Here is a 15830-nt window from a genome sequence, read left to right as displayed (position 1 = left end):
TGCAATTTTATGCCAATACTAAAGTACTTCTATTTCCAATCTGTTTTCAAATCTAAAAGCCAAATAATATTATCCTAACATGTCCTTGCACAACACACAAAAATAAGCGGTACAAATAACTAAGCACACTTACCAAATCTCTTAATCAAGATGTATTTTTCCAAATGCAATAGCAAAAATTCATTTAAAGTAAGAAAGCACGATTATCAGTGAAAACCAGGACATTGCAAACCCAATTTACACTTTGGAAATAAAATTAATATTTGAAATGTTTTTAAAATACCACAGTCAAATGTGTTTTTCATAGGTGTTTCTTTATCCTTTTGAAAGGGAAAAAATGGCTAAAGTAGTATTTCATTCTTTGTGCAGAACAAAGTCTGTTTTGTCTATTAAAAAAAAATAAACGAGCAATGATCTCCAAGAAATCATCTTGACCAGCATTAATGACTAGTTTGGTAGTTAACAGCCCGAGGCATAGCCAGAGGCCATTTAAGGCTCTTGGGGGGGAAAAAAGGTTGGGGGATTGTGGTTTACCAGTAATTAACTATAGGTATGAATCAAAACTTCCTGAGAAAAGAGATAAAAGTTACTTTGGATGATTTTATCAGTGTTTATCTTTTCATTAACCCCTCCCCCACCTATTTTAATAAATAGGAAAAGAGGATGCTGCCATCATTTCACAAACCAGGTTGGATTGGAAATAATTCACTTAATGAAATGAGGACACTCAGGAGACCAATTAATGCCTTTTCAAGCTTAGACTATACAACTATAAGAACCACTGGAAAAAACAAACAAACAAAAAACCAAAAAAAAAAAAAAAAACCCTCAGTCTAACACATTAGTTGATTGTTGGTGAACTGAAACTCAGTCATGAGATCATAAGGATTTTTTGGCGCTTCCCTCCCCTCTCCAGTTTTTAATCCTATCTCAATAAAGGTAAATACATAAGGATTATAAATAAACAAATCTGAAGTAATATAGATTGGGGGAACCTCAAGAGGGTCAGGAGATAATGAAGATTATACCTCAATATTGGGATTATGATGTTAGTTCTTTATTTCAATAAAAGTGGATAGAGATCTTTCATATCAGGGACAGGGCTTAGCTGTAAGGACAAAGTAATCTTCTGGGAATTATGCATACAGGCTTGACATCATTTTTATTGGATGGCTGATGAACTGGAAAACTCCAGGATAGCCAGGCTTTAATTTGTAATCTTAATTTTCATATAAATCGGTACATTTCAGGGGGAGGGAGTGGGGGGTGTGGGGGGACTTTGACGCTTGCTAGCCTTGTGGTAATAAGACAGCGCTGAAGCACAGGCTGCAGTACTAACTCATCCAGTATCTGATTCTGTCTTTTCCTCTATCCATCTGTCTTCCATCTTTACATCTATCATTTAAAGAAATTTACAGCCTGCAAATACCAGAGAAGCTAATGTTAGTGCAATCTTCCCTCCACCTCCTCTTGGAATGATCTGTAGTAATCTACTTATCATAGACGTGCACACTATAACGTACAATAATTTAGTCTTCACCCAGGAAAATGACTGCAATTGTTTTGCAAGTATGAATTAATAAGGGCTGTTTTTCCTCCTTTTTATCTTTTTAAAAGGCTATAAGACTTGAGAATATACTAGTTTCCCTTCATAAAACAATTATCATGGTGTTTCCCATATATACTTTTATATCCATAGGATTACAGAGGGCCAAAGTTATCAAACTAGAACACAGTAGTGATTTATTTGGTCATACGACAACTTTGCCCATGTATTTCCAATATAGAATGCAGATGCCCTTCACATTGTAAAAGAAGGTAAGGCCAGTGAATGGAATATTTTAGAAATATATCAATTAAATATGATTTTTTCTCTAGATTGTTCTAGCCTGTTACATCATAAGTAAAATTGAATCTTCATGAAAAATTATTCTAGTGAAAGAACATTTGAGTTGAATCAACCATAGTAAACAATATACAAAGGTGAAATGATTTCTTTACAAGCACGTATTTTCTCTCTCCTTTTCGAATAATGCTTCTATAGCTTTCCAATTTAAATTTTTTTCTGTTGGCCTTTTGTTGTTTTTCTGGCTCATCCAAATTAATATGTCTTGCCATTGATCACTTTCTATACGCCTTCTTTTGCAGAAATGCAAACACACAAGTCTTGTCTCTGTTTAGGCTAGAATGATACTACAAATCTTAATCAACTAATTAATCCATGTACCCATTTATCCACTGTGTCAAGCACCATATAGAGTGGCAGGTATACTCAGGGGGTATACAGTGTCTTACTTAAAGGAGCTCATGACCTACTGGGGAGTTAGACTTACAATCAGAAAACCCCAAGAATTATTCCAGGAAGAAGTGATACTAGAGCTGAGACTTAAAGACCAAAAGAGGTTAGCTAAGCAAAAATAGTGATGGAGATAAAAATGGGATAGAATAACATTTGTAAAGGCAGAGCACATGAAAGAATTTGGCACATAATGCAGGAGTGAAGTTGACAAGGGTTTACAAAAATGTATGAGTTTAGTGAGGTATAACTTGATAAATGGTAGAACCTCAAAGGAAAAGATATTGATGCAATGAAGGTATTAATCTTTAATATCCATCAGCATTTATGTGAATAACTCCAGTGATTGGAAGCTCATTGCAATAAAATAGCTGAATTTATTTTCAAAATTCTAATATTTAGGAAATTCCCAATATTTTCTAATTTTACAGAATTAGAAAACAGATAGAGCTATCCATTTTAGTTCTTGAACCACGTGGACTATGATTAATCTTCCTTTCATATTATTATCCTTGAAATATTTGAAGACGCTTATGAAGTCCTTCAATGGTTCGTTGCTTAAAATGTTCCTTATCTATAATAGTTTTCACAACTTTTAACATTTTTATTTCTCTTCTCCAGATAAGCTCCAGATATATTCGTTTTACAGTGTGGCATCTGAGACTGAAAGTAATAGTCCATGTTTAGCATGACCCATAGAGAGCAGAGAGGCAATATCCAACAACCTTTTTCTCATCACTACATTTCTATTATTATGCCTAATTTGAATGAAATCTTTTGAGCAGACTTTATTAATAATTTATACAGAACTTTTATTCAACTAAAATGCTAAAGTCCTTGTCATGTCTGCTCCCATTTAGTCACATCTCTGCTGTGCTCTGTTACTATAGATGTTTTTTTTTTTTAAGGTTATTTATTTATTTATTTCACAGAGATAGACAGCCAGCAAGAGAGGGAACACAAGCAGGGGGAGTGGGAGAGGAAGAAGCAGGCTCCCAGCGGAGGAGCCTGATGTGGGACTCGATCCCGGAACACGGGGATCACGCCCTGAGCCGAAGGCAGACGCGTAATGACTGCGCTACCCAGGCGCCCCTATAGATGGGTTTTACATAAAAATCCAGAGTATTACTTATATCCCTATTTAAGTTCATTACTCTAATTCATCTCCCCCCATATAACAAGTACCAAGAAGTCTTACCTATGATACAATGTAAAATTTTCCAGAATAGGTGAATGGACTATTATTATTGTTAACAATAATTTATTAGTAATTAAACACAAGGAATTGAGCATATGCAATACCCAATGAATATAAACAGAGTAAAGTAGCTCTTAAGTTCAATAAGTACAAATATTTAAATATTCTCTTTATTCCTTAACCACTAAGTAGTAGATAGTGGGTAGATCCATTCAGAATTAAAAGTGGGTTTATTCATTGGCATACTCTTCTCCCGTATATATAGCAAAGGTATGTAAAATATAAGGAACAATAACCAAAACAACTTAGCCAGGATCAAGATGAACATCTTTGTGGACCAAAATAAAACAAACTCAAAGGACATGAGCCACAGGTCTGGAAGCAGGTAATAACAGACAAGCATCCGGTGGGATGATAGGAAATGAAAAGGTCCCAGGGAAATCAGGAAACTGGAGTTAGTAGCTCTTAATAAAAGGCTGAAAAAGGGGCACAGGGGTGGCTCAGTTGGTTGAGTGTCTGACTCTTGATTTCAGCTCAGGTCATGATCTCAGGGTGGTGAGATGGAGCACTGAGCTGGACTTGCACTCAGCATGGGGTCTGCTTGGATTTCTTTCTTTCCCTCTCCCTCTGCCCCTCCTCCCTGCTTGTGCACTCATTCTCTCTCAACTAAATAAATACATAAAATTGTTTAAAAAAAAAAAAGTAAAAGGCAAAAAAAAAAAAGTGTTGCCAACTTGATGGTTCAGATAACAGATTTACAGGGAGTTGAGTGGTGGGGAAGGATATAGTCTAATGGCTAGAACTAAGCCTAGCCAGTTGATATATACGAATGCCCTGAGAGCAGAAAGGAATAAGCCAGGTTGTAGTCTTGGGGACTATGGCTCTGTGTGGGGGCAGCTTCATTACTATCAGATAATTATATAGAAAGACAATAAACAAAAATTTAATATAAACAACAAGAATAACAGAACTTCAATTCCCTCTAGAAAAAAATACAAATATATAAAATAGCATAATAAGTATAATTGGATAATCAGACAGAATTCACACACAAAAAAATTTTTGACCCTATATTGCTTATAGGAAACATATCTAAACTATGAGCCATAAAGCCTATTTCTCTAGTAACCCCAATACTTGCTCAATGGTTCCTTGTACACAGTGTCCATATTGTCAAGGATGGAAACTATGTATGGGCTCAACATGATTTTTTTCTCTCAGCAAGGCTGATCTGATTAACACCACTGCTGAGTGGCCAATATGTTTGCAAAGTCCACATTGGATCCTTTCTCTCATGGAGAATATAGCAATTTGCCTTTATAGAAAAATAAACTTATTCTGGATATGGATTTCTCCCTCAGTCTACAACACTTCTTTAATACCATTATTTGTGTACTCTAAGAACACCTTTTTCATTGCCCTGTAACACTACACAAGCAAGGAACCCTGGGCAAGAAAACTATTTTATAGCTAAGGAATAGCAATGAGCTCATGCCCATGGAATCACTGGTTTTACCCTATGTCCCATCTTCTAGAAATGGCTGGTATAAAACAATGGAACTAAAAGTTCAGTGACACTCAACATTGAGAGTCTGGGAAACTTTCTGTAAGAAGCAGCATATACCTTAAACCAGGCGCCAATGTCTAGTATTATGTCTCCAATGGTCAGAATATATTGGTTTGAGAGCTAGGGGTAGAGGTGGCAGTGGTCCTTCTCATACTATACCTAATAACCTACTTAATTTTTGCTTCCCAACTCTATAATCTTGGCTCAGTGGGCTTAGTGGTCCTAGTATTTTAGAGAGGAATACTTTTATCAGGTCTGTTAAATTGGAACCTGTGACTGTCCCCTGGCCATTTTTGGTTCCTCGTGCTTCTGAACCAGCCAACCATTTTGACCAGGGTAATTGGTGCCATTTTCTGGAAGGAAACTTGTGTTGTTGTCATACACTTGCACAAAGAAGACTGTCTGGAGTCCAGGAGTTTCACCAAGGCACATCACAGTACTCTCTTGTTTAAAAGTACTGGCCAAAAACTGTCATAACTTAATAGTTCAGATCCTACAAGCATAAAGGTTTGGTTCATCTTACCAGGTAAAGCACTCATCCAGCGAGGGGCAGCAGAGGAAAAGAGAGCATGGAATAAGTGTGTGTTTTTGTGTGGCTGTGATACCCTGCTCTGTTCTATGGAAGGCTGATCTCTATGAATTCCCTTAACTAGATTCCCTTGCCCTTTCTGGTTTCTAGTTAGGATGGGTCAATGAAACCAAGTAGAAAGAGAAAAATTGAACAAGATACCTACTTCTCAGCACCCCTTCTTCAGCCACAATTTTTAAATTTGATTGATTTCCTCTATCTATGGCTACAGCTCTTGTCCAGGAGACACTCTGCCATGAGTGCTTCTTTCTTCATATTCTGGTAATAGTTCTCTCCACTTTACCCTTCAGACACAGGAATGGTAATTCATGTCTTTCTGATGTTTGCTATCTCATCCCTTATTGACCTCTTTCGTTCTTCTCAGGCCTTTATAAACAGACCTTCATTAAACTCTCTTCAATCACCCTTTTTGAGTGTCCCATCTGTTTCCTGATAGTACCAAAATCAATCCACCTTTATATCACCAGATATCTGTATATCTCTATTAATTTACTTGCTTTAAATAATATCTCTATCCATTTGTGAAAAAGAGGTCAGCATATTTGTTCCACCTCTTACTGCTCTCTTCTTCATCTCAACTTTTGTTGGATATATAATTTCTATTTCTCCAGGTTTTTCACACTTATATTCTAATTTTTACACTAATTCTCATACTAGTTTTGATCTTAGTTCCAGGGATTCAATTCTCACAGTCAATCCTTTTGCCAGTTTCTACATTCATCAAAGAAAGGCTGAAGTAAAAAGAACTCAAAAAATTATATTCTGAGTTCCCCTATGTTCAAAAATGTTGCCTTTATGTTGAGTTGCAGTTTGGGTATAAAGATTCTTGAATCAGTCTTTTTTCAAGGACTTGATTGGCATTGATTATTCTATAGTTAGTTTTGAGTATTGATAGAAGTCTAAGGTTATCCTGCATTTTTTTTTCCTCCTTAAGTGTCTTAATCTATCTGGATGTAGAATATATATAAATATATATTGAAACTATGAAATTTTACCAGGATGAATTTTTTTAAAAGATTTTATTTATTTATTTGACACAGAGAGAGAGAGAGAGAGCGCCAGCAAGAGAGGAAATACAAGCAGGGGGAGTGGGAGAGGAAGAAGCAGACTCCCAGCAGAGGAGCCTGATGCGGGGCTCGATCCCAGAGTGCCGGGATCACGCCCTGAGCTGAAGGCAGATGCTTAACGACTGAGCCACCCAGGCGCCCCTACCAGGATGAATTTTTGTTTTGATCATTCTGTGTTATTTTTTTTCCCCTTAGATATGCCAATATGCATCCCATCTGTAGATTCAAATCTTTTTGTTTGTTTGTTTGTTTTTGGTGTGCTATATTGAATTATATCTTTAAGTATTTGTTTGGTTACATTATCTTGGTTCTCTTTGTCCATGACACTGATTGGCCTATCTTCCATATCCATTATTTTCTCTTCTGACTTTTCAAACTATTTTAATTTCATTTTACATATTTTCTAATTCCTACCCTTAATTGTGCCTCTGTTCAGAAGGCACAATTTTCCTTTGTGCTGCCTCTAATCTGGCTCATTTCCATAGTATTTAATTTTTTCCCCTTCTATTTCATTGCTCAGCTTTGCCATTTTTGTCATCTTATCAGTTAGGATTTTTGCAGAAAAGAGATGGCACAGTCAAACTGAAGAAATTAACAAAGAGATTTTTACAAAGGTGAAGGCAGAATGTAGGGAACCGTCAAAGATTAGTGCAGTACTCACTGTTGGCCAAGCCCAACTAGAAGCTAGAAAAGGGAAACTTTTGAAGTAGTTCAGAGGTCAGCTTCCTGGGGCACAGATAAGGGTGGACAAGGATGAGGAGTATATCTGGAGGGGCATTTTTCCTGAGCTCTTATATCTCTACTCTGTCCTTTTATTTTTTCCGTTGTGATTGTCTCATTAAGGGTTTTTTTGTTTTGTTTTGTTTTACTAATTCTTGATGACCTATGTGGTTATAATTTTTACCTCCTCCATGGTATATTTTTCTTGGTGAATATTCTTCACCTTTATTTGTTTTTTCTGTTTCTTTATCTCTTTTTTTCCCCCTTTGTAACCGCTTCATTTAGAGTCTGTGCTGGTTCCTGTTAGCATTATCATTCACCTTTCAAATGAGCACCCTTCCCATTAGCCCTTTGAGGAAGGTTTTGGTGGAAGAGTGGTTAAAGCTGTGTTGTAGGCTCCCAGCAGTCTGCTTACGACAGAGTTGCCTGCTATTTTAGGTTTTACATTTTCCCTGTTAACAAACTGCAGCACTGTTAGTAATATAAAGTGTCCTCCTCCTCTTTCCTACAACCAGAGTTACTTTCTGCAATCATGGATTGTTCACGATTCCTCAATCAACCCTGAGCATCCAGAGATATTCCCTATTCCTGTTGTTGCAAATAAAATATCTCTTATTTTATATTTCAGTGGAACATACTTGAGAGATTTGTGTTGAGCTTTTGTTGAGCTCTGTCACTATGCAAGTCCTCTTTTCGCATGTTTATTTGTCCCAGTTGGCCTTTTATTGCTTTTGGCTGTTAACTTTTTTCCTACTTTATTGTTATTGTTTTGAGATTTCATGTATCTCCCAGTTCTATCAGAGATCAAGTTTGCATTAATTTTTCCTCCTCATTCTTTTTTGGCTTTTGGATGATTTCTTATAAAAGAAGGGGACAATTCATAGACGTCACTTCATCATGCTCAAAGCAGATGTAACCCTTTGATCTTCTAACAACCACATGTATAAAGAACACATAAGGCTCGTATTCTGCCATGTAAAAGAAAAAATCCCTGGCCAAAGCTAAAAATGCATAACTCATTACACATAAGAACATTTTCCAAATGCTGGGTATGTCTAAATGACTCTGGTTTATTTTCCCCATGGTTTAGAGGTGTTTTCATTTTTTCAGAGACAAATAATCTGTTCCCAAGCCTGTTTTTCTTTGTTTGTATTCGGAAGTCTTTCTAGATGCGCAGTCCTCCGAAATGTCAAAATACTACCTTCAGAGTAGAAAATAGATTCTTCCAATCATATCTTATCCTCTTATCCTCCAAAGCTCCCAATTTGCCAGTGAAGTAACATGAAAGTTGATATAGATATATTCTGTGATCATAATCTCAATTGGTTGGCACACTCATCTCTTAAACAGTTCTGTCAACTTGGATTTATCTTCATGGAAGGCATATAAAGCATCGTTTACATAAATAACATGGAGCTTTGAGTTGGACAAATATCAGGGATGAGTAACTGCCCTGGAGTAGACCTATTAAATCAATCACTGGGGCTCAGACAATCAGAAAAGCATTGACTATAGCCATACAAAACTTGATCACAACATAATCTTCCTCTGCTTCTTGATGAGGTAACAAAATATGCCGTGTTCATTGAACAGCTGCTTTCATAAGGAGAGCAATAATGAAAAAAATCTCCCAGAACCTTCAGTACTTACACATGGAAACAAGATTTCCAGTGAGAAAATTAAAATGCCAACAAGATTTACACTTACCTATGTAGATGTCCCGTGGTCTTAAACATGTTCCATTGCTTTTACAGTGCAAGAAGGAGAAACAATGTCATTTTTTAAAGTACTGTTATTGAAAAATAAAAGTAATAGGCATGGTTCCTATTATGGACTGAATTGTGTCCCCCCAAAATTCATATTTTGATGTTCTAACCTATAGTAGCTTAGAATGTAACTATTTAGATACAGGGTCTTTAAGGAGGTAATTAAGCTAAAATGAGAGTTGGGTTTAATCAATATGACTGAGCCCTAATCCTTATAAGAAAATTAGAACATGGACACACACACACAGGGAAGAAATGTGAAGACACAGGGAGAAGATGGCCATCCACAAGCCAAGAAGAGACCTTAGAACAAACTGTGCTGCCAATAACTTGATCTTCTCTAGCCTCCAGAATTGTGAGAAAATAAATCTGTGTTGTTTAAGCTACCCAGTCTGTGGTACTTTGTTATGGTAGCCCTAGCAAACTAGTACAGTTCTCTTTCTCTTTTAAAGGCAAATAAGGAAATTAAGATAGAAAGGCTCAAAGTTAAGGCATTTCTACCTTGCTCAGACAAAATTCTGACACTTGGTGTCAGGTTTTCTTTCAGGTTTTCTTCTTCTTCTTTTTTTTTAAAGATTTTATTTAATGATTTGAGAGAGAGCGAGCAGGGGTGGAGTTGGGGAGGGCAAGTGGGAGAAGCAGGCTCAATCCCAGGACCCCGAGATCATGACCTGAGCCAAAGGCAGACACTTAACTGACTGAGCCACCCAGGTGCCCCAACATCCAGGTTTTCAATGGTTACTTATGGAAATCAGTGTCCCCTTAATTGCTTAAACTTTGGTTTGTGAATATTCTAGAACATCATCTCTGTTAAGACTGAAGTGTCACATACCTGGTTGGAAAGGGGCTTGCCAGAGCTGCATAAAGAAAGCATGAAAGCATAATCCCCATAGAAACATCTGTTTTTACAAGTGAGTTAACTGAAGAAGTAAACATATAGGTAGTATCTGCTAATTGATATCAAAGTGGGTACAAAGAAGAAATATTTGTAAATTACTAAGGGAAAAATGATGAAAAATAGCTTTTCAAGGATTATAGAGTTGGACTATTTCAGATTATTTTAATAGTACCTACAAAATGAGCAAAAGGAGCCTAGTTTGAGGTCCTTATTAAGGGGACATTTTTTTTTTTTTGCTTCCATAAACATGCTATCCCTTTAAGGGTCCTTATAATGAGTAAGTAAATGCTTCCTATCAATGAGAGCAGGATGTGAAATAAAGCCTTTGGGGACCACAACATCACTCACATGAAGTAAACGTGTTGGCATCATGCTTAGGTGCACACCTTAGGAAGAAAGCCCTGTTCACTTGACCCATGCTGGCTTTTCTAGGGCATGGGAGTGATTTTCCAATTATTTGAGGTACAAACTCTACTCAATCTAGATCTCCGAACACTCAAAATGAACTAATGACTATGTGAGTATAGCAGTGGTAATGTTTTACTTTGGGAAATATATGGAATATAAACAGAATTTTTAAAAAGCAGTTTGATAATAATGGCTTTGTTTTCCAAGATTTCTTACTGAATCTTTACGATTCATGTAAAGCATTTTCCCCAGTTATTAAGCACCACTTCATTTCACCACTTCACTTCATGCATGTTGGGGAAGGGGGTTTCTATTTGAAGATAAACCACAGCTGGTAGCACGGACCTATCTGGTCACGTGTCTGATGTTATCCAGAGAAAACACGGGTCAGTCCCAGTAGTATTCTCTACATAAAGAACCAAAGAATGTCCTGAGAAAGAAAGAATTCATCCCACGAGAAGAGGCTACTCCTGCTATGACAGAGATGAGGTACCACCACAAGTGTGGTGGCCATTTCTTAGTGCAGCATAGGGGAGATGGGAGCTAGTGGAGGGAGAAATAAAAGTAGGCTCTTTATTCCTGCTTCTACACTATGTCTGTTTCTTGCCACATGAAGCCTGGGCTGTCACTATTACACGTTTTTATTGACAGACTGCTTTTAATTTGCACCCAAGCAGGTTATATTACAGTGAAAGGCTCAGAATGGGTTCCTAAATCATTTGATTTGCCTGAAGCCAGCTTTTCTTGGTCACTCCATTGGTTTCAGTGTCGTGCTGAGTTCAAGTCCCTCACACACAAACCTTCTAGGGAGTAGGACCAGATAAGAATCCCAAACCAGGATATTTTTGAGAATGAAATAGGGCACAAAAAGTAGTTAAAATTATATAATTTCTTCAAAATATACATGTTGACATATAATTTGGTTTTATTATATTGGTATCCAAATGAAATATTTCTATTCAAAAGCTCATTTCAAAAAAAAGTCTTGCTAAAAATATAAAAATAACATATCTGTATACATTAAACAAAAATAAAAATATCTTTATATGAAACATTCAAAAATAAATGGGATATCCTGACATTTGCAACAACATAGGTGGGCTTTAAGGGCATTATGCTAAGTGAAATAAGTCAAAGAAAGACAAATACTGTATGATTTCATTTATATGTGGAATATAAAAAATATGAACTTACAGAAACAGAGAACATATTGGCTGTTTCCAGAGGCAGGGGGAGAAATAGGTGAAAGTCACCAAAAAACCATAAAAAAACCCCCAAAACCAAGATAATTATTATTCTTGGTTCATATGCATATTATTAGCTGTATCTGTTTCTTTTTTTTTTTTTTTAAGGATTTTATTTATTTATTTGACAGAGATAGAGACAGCCAGCGAGAGAGGGAACACAAGCAGGGGGAGTGGGAGAGGAAGAAGCAGGCTCATAGCAGAGGAGCCTGATGCGGGGCTCGATCCCGGAACGCTGGGATCATGCCCTGAGCCGAAGGCAGACGCTTAACCGCTGTGCCACTCAGGCGCCCCAGCTGTATCTGTTTCTAAACCTGTGTTATTTGAATAATTTTTCAGAAGAATACATTTTTTAATATTATATAATTTTAAATTTTTAAATAAAGATGCCTGTAATTTTCTTTAAAATTACATTTTTGATTAATAAGATTAAAATTGACTCTCCTCTGTAGACTATATTTTTAGTTGAGAAATAATATCTGTAGGTACTGAGGCTATTGATAAGACTAGAGAAATTCTGCTAAATAGAGGATATTCTTGATTCTAATTGTATTGAAATATGTAAATATTTCAGTCCAAGTATTTTACCAATTAAAAGACAAAAGAGGCTCAAGAACAGGAAAAAAATAAATGGCAGATGAAGAAATCTAAGAAAAAGATTCCATGGAGCAGAAGAAAATTATGGCCAAATATGTCAACATTAGTTTTTAAAAATTAATAAAACAATCATATCTTGAAAACAAAAGCATAATGTGGAGATAAAAGAGTGTGGAGAAGACCTGGAGATTTCTTTCATAGGCTGGGCCATCTAAGTTCATCAGAGACATTCTAATCATTTTGATCCTTAAAGTGAAAAGGTCTATGTTATTATACTCTTACTCCTAGAAAGCCACTTGGTCTTCCAGCTTATCCCCAGCAACTCTTATACCAACCAAGGAGTATGAAAGAGATGCATTATCCAAGCCAAAAGATAGACCAAAATCTATCTGCTACAAGAAATGTTCCCAAGTTCACTGGTAGAGATAGAACAGCTAGCTACCTTCAATTTTCTTCTCATTTTCCCTCCCTAGATTGTCCTACCTCACCTAACATCCCCACTGTTATCTTTAGCACCATCACTGTGATTAGTAACAGTCAAGAAGAAATGACCATATTTGTATCTGACAATAAAGTTTGAGAAAAATGAGTGACTTTGCAATATTTTTTCAAAGATCTATGTCAGCAGTAAAAACTAACCTGCAAATTTACTTCTTTTGTTGTTTCTTTCCAAATTAGGGGTTATTTCGCATGCTTTCAAAAAATATTTATGTTGGGGGTGCATATGAAAAAAAAACTTTGAGGAAACAGGAGTAAAAAGAGAAGAATGTGTACAAGTACAAATGTCAAAATGGCAAATATATTACTTTGGATATATATTAAGTACGTATAACAAAAAGACTAAAATTCAATGGCTCAAAGAAAATGGAATTTTCTTTCTTAATTAAAGGTCCAGGGGTGAGTCCTTCCAGGCTGGTGGGGAAGCTCTTTCCCTAGAGATCTCTTGTTACTCTTCCATTACCTTGGATGTCTGCATTAGATAAGATTGGCTCTAGTCCAAGTTCCATTTTGTAAGAATGGAGAAAGAGATGAAGTGCAGGCAGGCAATTTTTTCTTTAAATCATGTTACTTGGAAGTTGCACTTAACACTTTCATTATGAGATAGTTAATGCCACAAGTAATGGCATATGACACATATGTATATACATATATACACATTTACATATATACAATACAAATAATACACTAAATATGCAATAAAGATATATACATTAATACATACATATATTTATATAATCTCAGACAATGCAATGCCACAACTAAAATGAGACTGTTGCAAAGCATTTGAGCGTTTTTATAGAAAATATACTTAAAATCTGTCAGATTAACATCAGTCAACAACTGCTTATCCCTTCTTATTTTGGCCTACCACCATTTTGATTGTTTTATAGATTTTTAGCATTGCAACCCAAATTGAACAGGAAAAAATCAGTCATGTTTTCTTTGAGTAACCATCTTGTTGCATAGGAGTACTAATAGTACTTCTCACAGAATAAAAAGTCAGGGGAGTCTGATATAAGAGTGAATAGAAGGATGGAAAGACAGCTATTTCAGTATTCTGTCAGGAGCTATGCCAGTTCAATTTTTTTGAATTCCTTTTATGTGATATCTTTCCTTACACAATTACAGATGAGTTTTAAAATGCTTATACTAAATGAACTAGAAGATACTACATTGAACAAAAAAGAAATCATAGATAATTTGTTAAATATGCTGCTTAAATCTTTTATGAAAAATACATAAAGTCATTACTAGCAGACATCTGCAATACAATTTCAAGACATTCTACTCTATGGTATCAATCTACATTAAAGTGCACATTTCAAAGCAAAATTCCTCTGATGCCCTTGTAGCCCACATAACACATTCATACTCTTAACATATTCCATATGTTGTTTTGTAAAATTACATATGTAGTTCTACTAATACGAGGCCAAATAAACCAACTCAATGGATTGAGAGGAAATTAATTCAGCCAATCTTTAATTTTTCTCTAGTTCTGCTACAGAAGCATCTTAGCATCTGCCATTAAAAAAGAAAAGAGAAAGAGATTCCTTGATACAGCCCCCATTCCAGACCAATTAATTGTAAGCCTCTTTTAGAATACAGTAAGCTGTGGAATAAAGATTAGCTACTTTTGAAAAGGGTATCTTTGCCCTAAAAATTTAGAATCAAATTCAAATATTCATCATGGGTGTTTATAGAATGGTCCCTAGAATCAACTGCTTCCTGCTTTTTTCCTTAGCCAGATGGAGCGCTTGTGCCTGCTCAGCCCCAGGTTGGAGCTCTTCTGCTTTTCCAGTGGTGCCCAGCCTTTATCACCACTCTGTGCAGGAATAGTTTTAACTTACTGTCCTTTTAAAGACCTCAAGGAGAGGATCTATGAGTGGGCTCCAGAACGAAGAATTGAGCCAAAGTGAAATTGCTTTCTATGGTTAACCTGAGTTATAATTTCCCTGAATTCTGGTATATAGGAATTGACATATTTAGCAATATTAAGCAATCAACAAATTTTTATCATGGTCAAATGTGCAAGCTGATGCAGGTGCAATGGAGAATACAAAATAATACAAGAAAAGGCACCAACCCTGAAGGAATGTATAAATTAATTGAAATAAGGAAGGGAGCAAAGTACTTCATAGCATAATGGGGTACATACTATTTTAGGAACTCAGACACAGGAAAGATCACTGTGCACAGGGCCATTCAAGGGATTCTTCATAGTGGAAATGCAATTAGATGGGAAGATTCCAACAAGGCAGAGAGGAAAGTGGAAAGAAATTCTTAAAAAAAAATATTGGGGGGAGGATATTCTGACCAAATTCTTCAGCCATCTTCCTTAAAACTCACCCACAATAATAATGTCAGTTAACATTTACTGAATGCTAACTCTGTTCCAGGCATTCTATAAGGCTTATTTCCTGTGAACTCAAAATGCACTTCTAATTTGGAGGCCAAGATGATTTCATTGATGAGGATACTGATACATAAACCAGTTTATTAATTCATTTAAGGCGCCAAAGCTAATAAATGGCAGAGACAGAGTGCAAATCATGTCTGACTCTGGAATCCACATGCTTAACCACTGTAATAGAACAGCATTTTTACACTGTTATTGGACTTCATCCCTTCCATCTCACTTCTACTGCCAGTGATTACCTTTGAGGTCCTTATCATACCCCACATGAACTGCTATTACATCTTACTTGGCTTCCCTAATTTTAATATCTGTGCTTCCATTTTATTTTTCATAATGTCCACCCCATGTTCTGATCATTCACTCCCTATTCAAAACCTCTTAGGGACTCCCACTGCTTTAAACACACACACACACACATACACACACACACACACACACTAATGTCCTCATAAGCCCAAGTTTACCTTCCTACAGTTTGCCCTTCCCACTGTTCCTGCTTCATATCAGATTCACTTATGTACTTGCTTATCTTTCCCACTAGATTTCCAGTTACTTAAGGA

This window comes from Ursus arctos, unplaced genomic scaffold (genome assembly GCF_023065955.2).
Source record: "Ursus arctos isolate Adak ecotype North America unplaced genomic scaffold, UrsArc2.0 scaffold_9, whole genome shotgun sequence".
Classification (NCBI taxonomy): Eukaryota; Metazoa; Chordata; class Mammalia; order Carnivora; family Ursidae; genus Ursus; species Ursus arctos.
Note: the sequence above shows the minus strand (reverse complement) of the source record.